Below are 13087 nucleotides of genomic sequence, written 5' to 3'. Positions count from 1 at the left end.
ACTTCAAAGCTGTGTAACCTTGAAGGTTATTTTTTCTCGCTCAGTCTGTTTCCTTGTTTGAATAGGGAATGTTAACACAGCCTACCTCTTAGGGGTCTTGTAAGGATTATAAGAGATGCCTACACTGAATAGGAGAACACTGTGCCCTGAGAGTCAGGACTATTGGTCGTCCTCTCTGGGTCCCAGCTCAGCCCCTCTCTGGCTCTCCGTTTCCTCGTTTGTAGCATAACATGATTCTGCTATGAGAGTTTTTCAAGCTGTGATCCTTGGTCACGTGTCTGCATCACATGGGGCAAGGCCTTTCAGGGGGAGGCCACTATTAAACTACACCATGTAGCTCCATCCTTACTGATTTCAGATTGTCTGAGGTTTCTTAGATTGGCTTCTAAGGGCCCTTCTGGCTCTGACCTCCCGTGATGCCATTATTCCGGGAGGGAGGCAGGTGACAGGGCAAGAGTCATGATAGGGGATGAGGGAGAAGAGGCTGAGAGCTGGCCTGGTCTCGTCTTCGGCCCTGGTTTGAGGACCCCAGGGACCTGGGGCGTAGGGGGAGAGCAAGGCTCTATCTGCCTTTGCACACCTCCTCACTCATGCCTTGCTCAGTGTCCAGCACCGAACAGGTGTCAAGTGAGGCTATTGAATGGAGAAAAGGAGAGTCCACAAGGGATGGTTCTTCAGACCAGGTAAACTGAGGTGACACCAGGTCCAACCACTGCTGCCGGTCCTGATTACTCTCTTGGGGAGATATCCATTGAACGCACTCACCCAGCCTAAACTGCTCCTGCATTCCAATTTCTCAATGGCTACAGCCACCAGATTGCACTGACAGACTGGGGTGTGGAAACTTCCTAGAGAAGGGTGGGTCTGGGGAGAGAAGGCTGAGGGAGCTCCCTACTCAGGGAAACTGAGGCAGGCAGGAGGTCCTGAGACATCATCGAGCAACTCAGGGAAGATGGCAGGAGTCTCTGAATAGAGAAATTGAAAGAACTCTGGGGTTTCTGAACCTTTGTCCTGTGTCTCGATCTGTGGCTTTGTTACTTTGGGTGAGTCTTCAAAGGGAGCAGCCATAAACTCTGAAGTGGAGAAGGGCCTGTGAGGGCAGGTTGTCCACACGGAGTGGGCAGCTGGGGAGGCCAAAACTCCTTGCAGTGGGGTGCTCAGGATGATCACTGACAAGGACAGAATTGCAAGCTGAGGAGGGTGGCAGGCAGAGGTCCTGGGATTTATGGGAAGGAAGAAACACGAGGGTCACCTTGGGAACAAGATGAGCCCTGTGGGCCACCTGCCCACTGCCCTACTGTGAGCTCTTGCAGGACAGGACTGGGCTGAGTGTGGCTTAAAGGCACTTCGCCGTCCCCATGGGCTCAGCATCGAGAGTTGCAAATATTGGCTGCATGATGAAAGCTGCTTGAACTCAATTTCCCCTCTTCCATTTTACTCTTCTATTTTAAGCTCAGATCTTCCTCCTCCAGATGGAGTTCTCCCATCTGGTTACCGAAACTGGATCAGTGGAAAGAAATTCTAGGATGTTGGAATTTCAGGAATGTTTCCAGGATGCCAAGAAAAATAGCTTTGTGATGAGCCAATGGCATCATGATGGCAGATCTGGAAAATAGATCAGATTCTAAGTCACAATCTCATAGGATCGCAGAGACATTGAGGTCATCTGGTCTACTCCATGATGTTACAGATGGAGGAGCTGAGACTCTGGGAGGGCTAGAACCAGTTGGTGGCAGAGATAGGCCTGGGACTGAAGGCTGCAGCCATCAAACTTGCTCTGATCAGATGCCAGGCCCCCACCACCAGGCCCTTCTGAGAGCCGTCTGACATATGTAGCTTTGCCTTATCAGCAGGAAGAAAAGATGACAGCGGGCAGTCTTTCTTGGCCAAGCATCCAACAGGACCCACATAAATATTTTCCCAGCGTCTGCGTGGCCAGCATCTAGCTGGCTATGTTCCAGGGGACAGTAAATAATTCAGACGACTGGTTGCTTCCTGACAACTTTCTTGGGTGTGTTTTCTGACGACTATGTTTTTTGGAGCGGATGCTGGGGAGACCTTGACGCCGGCTGTGAGCCAAGCCCTTACTGGACTCTCTGATGGCATTTCTGGTCAGGAAGGAAGTACCCACGGTGTCTTAATGTCAATGCACTTGGGGCAGAAGATTACTTTCACTCAGTCTGAAAGCCTTTCAAGTGGGGCCAGGAATTAGTTTCAGGGATTAGGGTGGAGTGAGGTTAGAGACTCTGGGACCAAAAAGCCCGAAGAAATCAGTCCAAGCGTGGTAAATTGGGTAAGGTTGACCACAGGCATGCTGGGGTCTTGGCAGCTAAGCTGGTGGGGAAGGCAAGGATAGTGTTGGAGCTGGCATGGCCGTGGGTCATCGGAGTGACCAGTCTTGGACTCAGTTCAGGATGGGGTGGGGAGTTCAGGCCCCATCGGTTCTGATGCCTCATCCAGGGCCTCCGACTAGGGCCAGCAGTGGGAATCTCAGGGACGTACATGGCAGTCCTGGAAGTCAGATTCTGGACGTCTTGACTTCGGTCAGCAATTTGAGGAAATGGGAATGGGGGTGAAGGCAGGAAATATCTAGAAAGAGTGGTAGGGCCAGAGAGTCTCAGGGCAGATGAACCTGATACTAGGCTTAGGAAAACAAGACAAATTGTAGATATCCCCCTACGGTGGGAGGGTCCTTCTCCTCTCTGCATTGGATGGAGAGATTGGATGGAGATTAGTGATGGAGCAGGTCTGAGTGGGCAGCTTGAAGTCTCCCGGTGCCTGCCCTGGTTCAGGGTAAAGGAACCCAGGCTGGCACCGATGCAAAGGTCCACCATCTTAGTCACTGGAGGAAAAGCACACTGTGCCTCTGATGGGTGTGAGGACATAGAATCCTAGACGGCTGGAAAGACCTGACACGGTCTTGCCTGAGTTTCACGATGATATTACTGGGGCCACATGTCCCACGTGTCCTGACTTCCAGCCCCGGCCCCGTGTGGCTGTCCTTGGGAACCCAGAGGAGATCACAGTTGCTCTGTCTCTGAAGGCGGCAGGGAATGGGACTTTGAAGCCCAATGAATTCCTTTATGTGGTTCTTGATGATTCGGAGTGGGACCCTTTAATCCCCAGCAGGGGCCTGTCACCTAGGCATTTGATAAAACTTTCTTGAACTGGCCTATATTCTAAGCTTGTACACTCTCTAGGAATGGGAGTTCCTAAATTCACTTCATCCTAAGCTGTGTTGCAAACATATTTGTCCTGATTTTGAAAGCAATGCAGGATTGTTGAAAGACTATGGGCATTGGGAATCAGAAGACTCAGGTACGGCTTGAACCAGCTGTGTACCATTGGCCAAATTAATTAAGACCTATGAATCTCATTTTCCTCACCTGAAAGATGGAGAAATGGCGACTGGAAGGCTGAAATGAAGTAATGCACATAAGGTGCCAAGCCCAGGGCCTGACACAAAGTGGATGCCTAGTAAGTGATTACCGATTCATTCAGTATTCAGTTTGGAGCAATTAAGACCTGAGTTCTGGTCTTGGCTCTGCCAGAGTCAGGCTGGGTGTCTTTGGGTAGTTAACTCTCCACTCTGAACCACAACTCTTTCATCAGTACCATGGAGAAAACAATGTCCAGCTCACAGGGCTGTCGTGCAGTTTTAAGGAGATGCCGTGTAAACGCCCAGGACTCTACTAGTTCCCGGGTTTAGAGGAAACCACGTCGTCACGTAGACAATTAGAAAAATGGGACTCACCCTCCACATCCTGAAGGCTGCAAAGGCCTCTGATTCCAGGCTAGAAACATCCTTCGGTTCATTCCCTCCTTTCTCCGCCCTCCTTATGTGAGGGCTCATCTCCTCTCACCTGGGTGGTTACACCTGCCTCCTCCGGGATCCCTCCCAGCTGTGTCTCTTGCTCCTGTTGATTTTCTCTGCAGCAGCAGGATGTACATAAAACAGACACCTGACCACTCTACACTCCTGCACAAATCCTCCTGTGGCTCCTCAAAATGAGTTTCACCTCCTCGTCCCAGCATTCAGGACCCGCCATACGCTGCCTGGCCCGCCTTTCCATTCTGTCCCTCAGATTTCTCCCTACAGCCCCTCGGTTAATTTACACTCCCGTTTTCACGCATCTGCAGTAGGAAAAGAGCACGTCTATATTCTGGTCCTTGTTTTGCTGCTGGTTCAACTTCTACACACGCTGCTCCTCTCTGGGCCTCCAGTCTCTATCTTGGACGTCAAGGATTAGACGAGAAGATATCTCAGGGCCTTCAAGCCTTAAGGTGCTTTAAGAAAGCTTGATGCCCTCTAGTTGGCCAGGAATTCTTTCTCTCTCACCACACACACAGCAATCACACGGACTCCCGAACACTCACATGCAGACTCTCACAAGTACACACTCACACACGGACGTCTTTTCACACACACGTGCTTGCATATACATGTAAATACTCCCTCATACTTGCTATACACTCTCACACACGTGCAGAGACTAGTCTGTCTTGTTCGTCACTGAATCCCCAGCATTTAGAGCAGAGCACCTAGTAAATCCTCAACACTCACCTGTGAAATGGGCGGATAAATGAATATCCCCCCAACTCCCAATGCCACTGCAAGGATTCACACACGCTGTGCCCTCCCCCATGCAACAATCAGACTGCACACTCTGCGACCCGAGTGACTGCAGACTCACGTTAGACGCGTCCAGCACACTCACTCCCACCCATATTCCCACCTTGTAGATGTCCTTTAGGGTCCCTTCCAGAAGCTCCGCCGCTAAGGGAGCTCCTTTTCTTACATGTCACCCTGAAGACTCCCTTGTAGGTGTCAGGTTTGGCTCCAGTGACACCCAAGGACCTTTCTATGTGGACAGTGCTTTGTAAAAGTCAAATCACTTTATCAGGCGAGATCCCACTCGTCCTCTCAGCAGACCTGAGTGGGGCCATGGGGCAGGGACCATCCCCTGTGTCACGGATGGGGAGACAGAGACTGGGAGAGGGTAGGCTGTCTGCCCAAGGTCAGAAAGCCATCCTGCATCGCCCAGCCAGAGCCCACGCCGCCCCCGTCTAGGACTCTCTCCATCGCCTCTCCCAGCGACTGTTTTAAGAGGATTATTTATTCTTCAGTTGTTTTCCCCTCTAATTTATTTCTTTCTTTATCTTTTTTTTTAATCTCCTGTTTCCGCCTGTAAAGAGTTGGGTTTCAGCAGGGAGTGAGGGAGGCCAAGTTCACCGGCAGAAGAAAAATCTGCAAGTAACTCTCCTTGTAAACCCCAGCCAAGATTCCTGCCAAACGAAATGAGAACAGACCACGCTCTCACGCACCCACCTTCACAAAGAACCAACTCAACTGCAAAAGGAAAAAATGCTAATAAAGTTAATATCTCCTTCCAAGAACAGAGTAAGGCCCCTCCGGCCATATAATTTGCCAACTAATTAAAAAATTATTCGCACCATTTTATGATTTTTAGAATTTACTTGACTTTTCGTTCCTTGGAAGGAACCAGTAAAGTGCGAGCCTGTTCGTTCTTGGCTTTGGGATGGCTGGGGAGTCTGTGGGTCAGTCTGGACTAGTTCTTCCCCACAAAGATGGCACTATGGGACAGCTAGGGCTCCTCTGGGGCTCTGAGGACCCAGACCTGACCGTACCCTGCTGGCACTTCTCTTTTGCGACTCTAGCAGCCCTCCAGAGAGGTGGTAAGGTTATGTGATAAGACTACTAGCTTTGGGGTCAGACTAACCTGTTTGAATCCCAGCTCGGGCCCTTACTGGCCATGTGCTCGTGGCCAGGTCACTTAAGTTCATGGGCCTCTCAGTTTTCTCATCTGTGTAAAGGCTGTTGATGCTCCTACCTTGGCAGGTTATTGTGAGAATGGGCTCTAACCTACATAAGGGACCTGGCACATAGTAGGTGCACAATAAGTGGCAGAGACCATCAGATTGGCCATGCTAGCACTTGATTCCATCTGTCTTAGATTTCTGGGAGGAGGCTGTCCAAAGTAAAGGGACAGGTATAGAAGAGAGCTGGGTTCCATATCTGGCTCTACAGTGGATTTGGGAAGCCCTTGCCCCTCTCTGGGTCTCTGTCTCCCCACCACTAAGGGGCTTCCTAGTCCTGTGAACTATATGTTCACCAAGGGATAAGACCAGATCTTCTCCTCCTATCTCTACCTCTGGAACGGAGTATAGGTCAGATACACTGCAGCTGCTCAAAGATACCTTAGCAGGTTGACCATGTCCTCTGCTAATCAACGAGGCCCAGAGAAATGGCGGCAGCGAACTCAGTACTCAAGTCCAGCTGTGTGTGAGAGATGACATATGTTATGTCATGTAACGGTTACGTTGAATCAGTGAGACTCAAGAGTATAATCAAGAAGAAACTTTCCCCAGTCATTCTGTAGGGCTGAATCCCTTCCATCCTGTGTGATGAAAACTTGAACCTGTTCCATGACTCTTCTCTCTTCTCTGAGGTTAACCGAAGTTCTCCATTTATTTTAAGGCACAAAGCATCATTTCTTCTCAATAATTAACACGTCTTGTCCAGTGTGCTGTTCTTACCACTATTAGCAATAACAGTAGTAATAAACTTCAGCCTTCATTTAAGGGTAACACTTTTCCTCACTACCCACTGGGACCTGGAACTGCTGCTGGTCAGTCTCTTTTCTTTTTTAATCTAGATTATTCTTTCTCCTTCCTCATCTTGCTAACCTTTGGGGATTTTTTTTTTCCTGAGGAAGATTTGCCCTGAGCTAACATCTGTGCCAATCTTCCTCTATTTTGTATGTGGGGCACCACCACAACGTGGCTTGTGACAAGTGCTGTAGGTCTGTGCCTGGGAACCGAACCCAAGCTGCTGAAGAAGAGCATGTTGAACTTAATCACTAGGCCACGGAGCTGGCCCCACCAATGGGGATTTTTGATCTCTCCATTGTCAGGGGCAGAGGGAGAGAGAGAAAGAAAGGATAGGAAAGCTCTTACCTGACTGGTATAAACTTGAAGCTCCAATGTTGGTGCTCTCTGGGCTTGGCAGGCATACATTTTTGTGGGAACTTTGGAGAAAATCCATCCCCTGCCCCATACAGGTGACCCCTTGGTGTGGGTAAGTGCATTTCTAGTCCAGCTGGCTGCTCCTGACCCCTTCCCAGCCGCTGGCGTCTGCCAGCACCACCAACCTCTTTCTGCTGAAGTCTTTCCTCCTAGATGGTCCTCTGACAGGGTCTAGGATGACCTAGATCATCTCCAAGTGGTCCAGCTCTGGTTTAGAGAAAACAGAAATTGCTTGATAAACTCTGAGAACGCAGTTTGCCACCTGTGCAGCGACCTCCCTTTGCTCTCCTATGCTGGAAGAGCTGGTCAGTCAAGTTCTTGCCCTTTAGATTTAGCAGCAGGAGTCAGATTCCAGTGCACTGTAGCCCCCAAATATAGGAAAGCATCAAGTTCTCCAACTATCCCATTACAATCAATTTTCCCAGGCTTGAATTATGGGAGGGAGTGGATGAAGATGCGCAATGTACTTATAGCTCTTTCCAGAAATCCCCTCTCTAATCCCTGGCTGTGGGCTTGGCCTCTCCCAGGTCTTTTATATGTCAGAGGTGGGTGGTCAGCAAAGAACCACAAAGGCAGTTTTCAACACCACCTTTTGCCGCCCTCGCATGGTGGTCCGGCATCTCACTTGGGGATGTGTTATCCATTATCGTGGGGCCTCACATAAAGTCTGAACTAACGTAGTTAAACTTTAAGGTTCTCTTTCGCATTTTAAAAAATTTTCAAGGCAAAACTTTGAGGTGGATGTTGCTATCTCCATTTAATGGATGAGAAAACAGGTTCAGAGAGCCTGAGAAACTAACTCGAAGGCATACATCTAGTTGAGGTTGAAAACCGGGTTAATCAGATTCCAAACCTGAGTTCTTCCCACTCTGCTGTGAAGACCGAAGCTTTACCTCTGTAGCTGTTGGAGGACGGCAGAAGGTTTGAGAGCCCATGATACAGCCGGCAAGAATGTGAGCAGGGGCATCAGTATCAAAATCACGGGTGACTGTCAGCTACGTATTAATCTTAGAACGTGCTCCTACACATGAACTCATCTGACGGGCAGTCGTCCAGGACAAAATCCTTCCCGATGTCCAGGGAATGCCTTTGGAAGAATTGGCAAATAGACAGTCTCTCCTCTGCTTTACCCCAACATCAATTCCCTCTTCCCAATTTCTCGCCAAATCTTTTACTTATTTTTTTCTGCTTTTTCACTTCTTCTGTTTATTATATTGGAGAGAGACTCTCCATTGACGTGACCTTTATCCTCACCAACACCACGTATTTAAAAAGTGTTAAATTGCTCTTAGCATCTGCTTAATCTTGCTGATCTCTGTGTTTGCAACAGTTCTCAGTAAATACTGCTATTCAGTAAAGTTTAGCTGAATTAATTCATTGGCTGAGCACAGCTCATTTGAGAGTGGGCTAGGAGCTGAGGAAGGAGAATGAGAGGTAAAGAGAATGTGGGCCTAACGGGGGCTGTCACAGCAACCGATGACCGCTCAGCTCAGAGTCCTGACTCCCTGGGAAATCCCGGATGAGTTATCCTCTGTCAGCTTCAATTTTCTCATCTGACGGGGGGAGAGAGGTGTCCCTGTCCTGTCAGCCTCACCAGGAGCGTGAGATGAACCTCAGACAAGATCATAGCTGTAAAAAGGAATGAAAAAGTGTTGACTGTGTGGGTTTGGTCTGGGAAAACAAAACTGATTCAGCCTGAGTCTCCTCCAACAGTGGGCTGGCATACCCCGGAGAACCACGGTGGCCTGTGCAAGTCGCAGACAGAGGCCTCTAATTTCTGGGATAAATTATCCACCAGGCAGAGGCGTCAGGGCTGTCTGCTCCCTGTCTGGCCTCCTCGGCCATCTCACTTTATGAGATGTAAATCCCCAAGACGCACTGGTCATTTTTAATCTTCATCAGTGTTTATTTTTAAGTCTTGTCCCCCTTTTTCTCAATCTCAGAGGCTGCTTGCTATTTTATAGGGTTACGGGCCAGGAGGGTAGAATGCAGCCACAAATCTTACAGCTCTCCCTGCCGAGACGGTGGGACAGAGGAGTGAGCCGTAGTGTCTGAAGTGGAGATGCCCCAAGAAGCCTCAGCCAGGCTGGAGGGTTGGCCTCGGGGGCCCTTCCTAGGCAGTGGATCTGGGATTTGCTCTTGGTGTGCCCGGGCCTCAGGGTTCAGGCTCAAGAGGGACCAAGGAGTGCTATTCTGGAGAGGACACTTGGCATGATATTGGACTGAGCTCCATCTCATCCAGCTGGGTGGGGTTGACCAAGCTACTGGCTGTCTCTTAGCCTCATGTCCTTCTCCTTTAAAATGGAAATGACAACAACTACATCACAAAGTGATGGCGAGGCTCAACCGAGATGACCCAGGCCAAGGTGGCCGGCACGTCACCTGGCCCACGTGAGGCGTTCAGTGCTCAGCAATTTCCTCCTCTCTTAAGCGGCCCTGGATTGCAAAGTGAGTTTATCATCTGATCTTCCTCTAGAGCCTCTCGAATGTGAGTTCCTTGAGCTCAGAGACTTTGTCTGGCTCAGTCACCCCACGATGCACAGCACCTGGTGTACTGCTTGACGTATTATCTGTGCTCAGTAACTATTGGCTGAATGATGAATGAAACCAAGAGGAGTTTTCATACGAAAGAACATTGCCACAGAGACGTGCAGACGTTCAGAATGAAAGGACTTTAGAACAGCGTGCAGCTCGATGTTTCCACTATTGAAAAGAAGTCCTTAGGTTCGAGGAGGAGAAGGGACTTGCCCAGAGTCCACCAGAAGCTCAGGGCAGAGCTGGGGCTGGACCCCAGGCCTCTATTCCCATCTGCGGTTCTTCACAATGCTGTTAGTCGTCTTTTTAAGGTGGAAGAGAGAGATAGAGGACCAAGTAAAAGACAAACCTCAGAGAAGGAAAGAAAGCATTTCTGCTCAGGTCCGGTGAGAGAGGGAGACAGAGACTCAGGAGTGACACTGACAAGGAAGTAAATCCCAAACAGACCGTGTTACATGATGGCCAGCCTGAGTGTCTTCAGCGCACTCAGAGCTCTGCCCTTCCTCTGTGGCTCAGCAGTGCACTTGACCCTTATCCACGAGAGTCACAGGATAGAGCCACATTGGTGGGGGTGGGGAAGCTTCAACTTCCCCCAGAAGCCAATCCCCATGGTCTGTTCCAACCTGGCTAACGAGACCTTGTTTTGCCCATAACCTACACAATGATGCTACTGCTGCCTCCACTATCCTAGCTAATAACACTATTATTACTACAAAAGTTAATAGCTTTTGAAGGCTTATAATGTGCCAGGCACTGTCCTAAATAGTTTACGTGTATTAACTCAGTTAATCCTCCAACCACCCCCATCTTACAGAGGAGGACAACGAGGTTAAGCAATCGGATTGTAAGATCAGCCCATTAGGAAAGGCAGGAACTGGCCGTAAAAGCCCAGACATCCTGCTGGGATTAAAAGCCTGGCACTGTCAGGCCCCGGGTCTCCCTCTTGCTCGGCTCCTCCTGTCCATTTAGAGGTCACTTTGCTTCCATTGAATCTGCACAGATTCTTCCACTTTATTCCAATGTGCTTTGACCACTTCCCACTCCTCCATGTCTGCAAATATACTCAATAACATGTTGTTCCAGGCCCTGTGCTAGGGGCTGGGGATACAGCTATGAGAAAGGTGCTTCCTCATGGGGAGGCTGACATTCAGAGGGAACACTGTAAGAATGTGTTTTGAATACTCAGGAGAAGTACAACCCAAGCAAGTGGGCGGTCAGAGCAGGATTCGCAAAGGAGAGGGAGACAGTTGAGCTGGTCCTGAGGGGAGTAAGTGAGAACCAGAGGGGACGAGGACATTCCAGCTGGAGGAACAGGGAGTGCAGACTGAGATGCTGGGGTGACATATGGGCTACTGGGGGAACCAATGGGGTTCACAATGGAGAGGCCCAGATGTGAGACCGGAAAGGAACTTGGGGTCAGGTCACAAAAGACTTGAAGACTAGCTTAGGGATTGGGGCTTTATCTTGAGGCACCAGCCTGTGTGAGGCCCTCAAAAATGAGAGACCTTCCTGTCCGCCATGTTGACCGGCACATGGTGGTGCTTAGTAAACCAGCTGATTGGTTGATAAAAGCATTTGTCAAAACTTCTCCACAGTGCCAGACCGTATATTGTGGTCATTTCTGTTAAAGCCCAGCCCTGCCACAGCAGAGACAATTCTCTTTCTGTCCTCAATTTCCTCCAAGCTGGGACTTCACTGCTTCGGTCTACAGATGGTGCTCCTATCTCTGGGATGTGTTGGGCCGAGAATTTCTGCCAGCCCCCTGGGCTTCTTATGAAATCTGAGATTCAGGCAAGGCCCGTTTCCTGGCACAAGCCTCAGTCACTCCCGCTCTCTGAATCCCTCCCTGCCTTCCCACCATGCACCACAGCCAGAGGGGTCTGCAGCCAAGTTGGAGGATCAGCCTCCAACGCTCCAAACCCTGGGAGACAAGGGGCCTGGACCAGGCCTGCAGGAGGCCAGGGGTTCACCCTCACCCTTGGGAGGAGAACTTCCCGAGTGGATAGCCATGGATAGCTTTAATAACTCCGGGCCTGCTCACAGACATAGACTCTCAGATTTATTTTGCTATTTATAGTCACTTGTAAATAAATAACACATTTGATTGGAGGTTGTTGACTTGGTTCTTGCTGCCCACCAAGGGCCTGGGAAGCCCACTAGGGCCCGACTACTCTGGGCATTCTACAAAGAAGCTTGATTGCTCTTCCTTCCATCCTGGTCTACAGCATCCTTTAGCCCTGAGGCCTGTTGCTCCCTCTTGCAGCCTCGCTCAGAGCTGGCTGAGGCCTCACTGCCTTCCTTCATCCCAGAGCCTCTAAGAGGAGGCAGAAGACACTCTAGCATCTTCCACTATCTCAGAATCATAGTATTTCAGAATCGAAAATTTCTTTAAGCCTATTAAAATCCAAGAATATTCAGGGTGTAAATTGTGAGAAAGTTGGAATTCTAAACTATCTTAAACTTAGAAATATGAAGTCCTAAAATATTAAATAAGAATATTAGGAAGTGAGGAGCTCAGCTTGTGCCTAGGCCTCTGTCCACCACTGAGGTTTAGACAAAGCTGATCTAGCCAGTCGGTGTGTGTGAGTGGAGTGGGGTTGGCCAACTGAAGCTCGGTAGTAGACAGGTAAACCTGGCCGGAGAGAGGGGAAGGGTAGTTCACTTAATTTCTTCACTGTCCTTCATATTTCCATGTACTAAATAGCCCAGCGAGAGGCACAGAAGGTGCTGTCTTCTCACTGACCAAGTGTGTTCACCGGGAGGCGTGAGATCCTATCACGAACTTGGGGCACGTGGAGCGGGAGCCCGGGAAAATCTGAGTTATTACCATTATGTAACCTCATTTATTTCCTGGAGAAATTCAATTATACTTAGAATTCTAGACTTTTATGGCTTTAGAATATAAGACTCCTAGCCTTCTAGAATTTTAGTTTTCCAGATGTTTAGACTAGAATCTGGAATATTGATATAGACTACTAGAATCTTGGAATCCTAGAATTCTGGTACCATAGCTTGAAAGGAGAGAATGTATGTGGTTCAGTCTCTTTCATAGTGGAGTAGATTGGGGTTTGGGGACAGTCCAGGCTAATGAGGACCCATTGGAGGCTATTGCAGCTTTTCTTGAGTATCATGACAGCCAAGGCTTGAGCTGGGCATAGCGAGGGATGAGGGAGGGAAAAGCAGCAGCACCCCGTTACCGTTAACAGTAGATGTATAAACAGGACCGCAAGTTAATGCTTCTCGGGGCAGCTAACATTAAAATTAAACAAGACGCCCAACCCAGTGTGCTGACTTTAAGCTGAGGAGACATAGCCTGGAGAAGGGAAGTGATTTGTCCGGTTTGGAACAACGTGTTAGCGGCAGATCAGATCTGGACACGAGTCAGTGTGTTTGGATCTCCAGCCGGTCGTTTCCCTTCCCCTGGTCTGCCTCTCCCAGACCGAGGTCACTCCTTTCATTCCTTTGACAGCTTTATGGGAAGCAGTGAGTGTATCACTGGGCTATT

The sequence above is a fragment of the Equus quagga genome, chromosome 5, assembly GCF_021613505.1.
Source record: "Equus quagga isolate Etosha38 chromosome 5, UCLA_HA_Equagga_1.0, whole genome shotgun sequence".
In the NCBI taxonomy this organism is placed as follows: domain Eukaryota; kingdom Metazoa; phylum Chordata; class Mammalia; order Perissodactyla; family Equidae; genus Equus; species Equus quagga.
The sequence above is the reverse complement of the archived record's forward strand: the minus strand, read 5'-3'. Positions refer to the sequence as shown.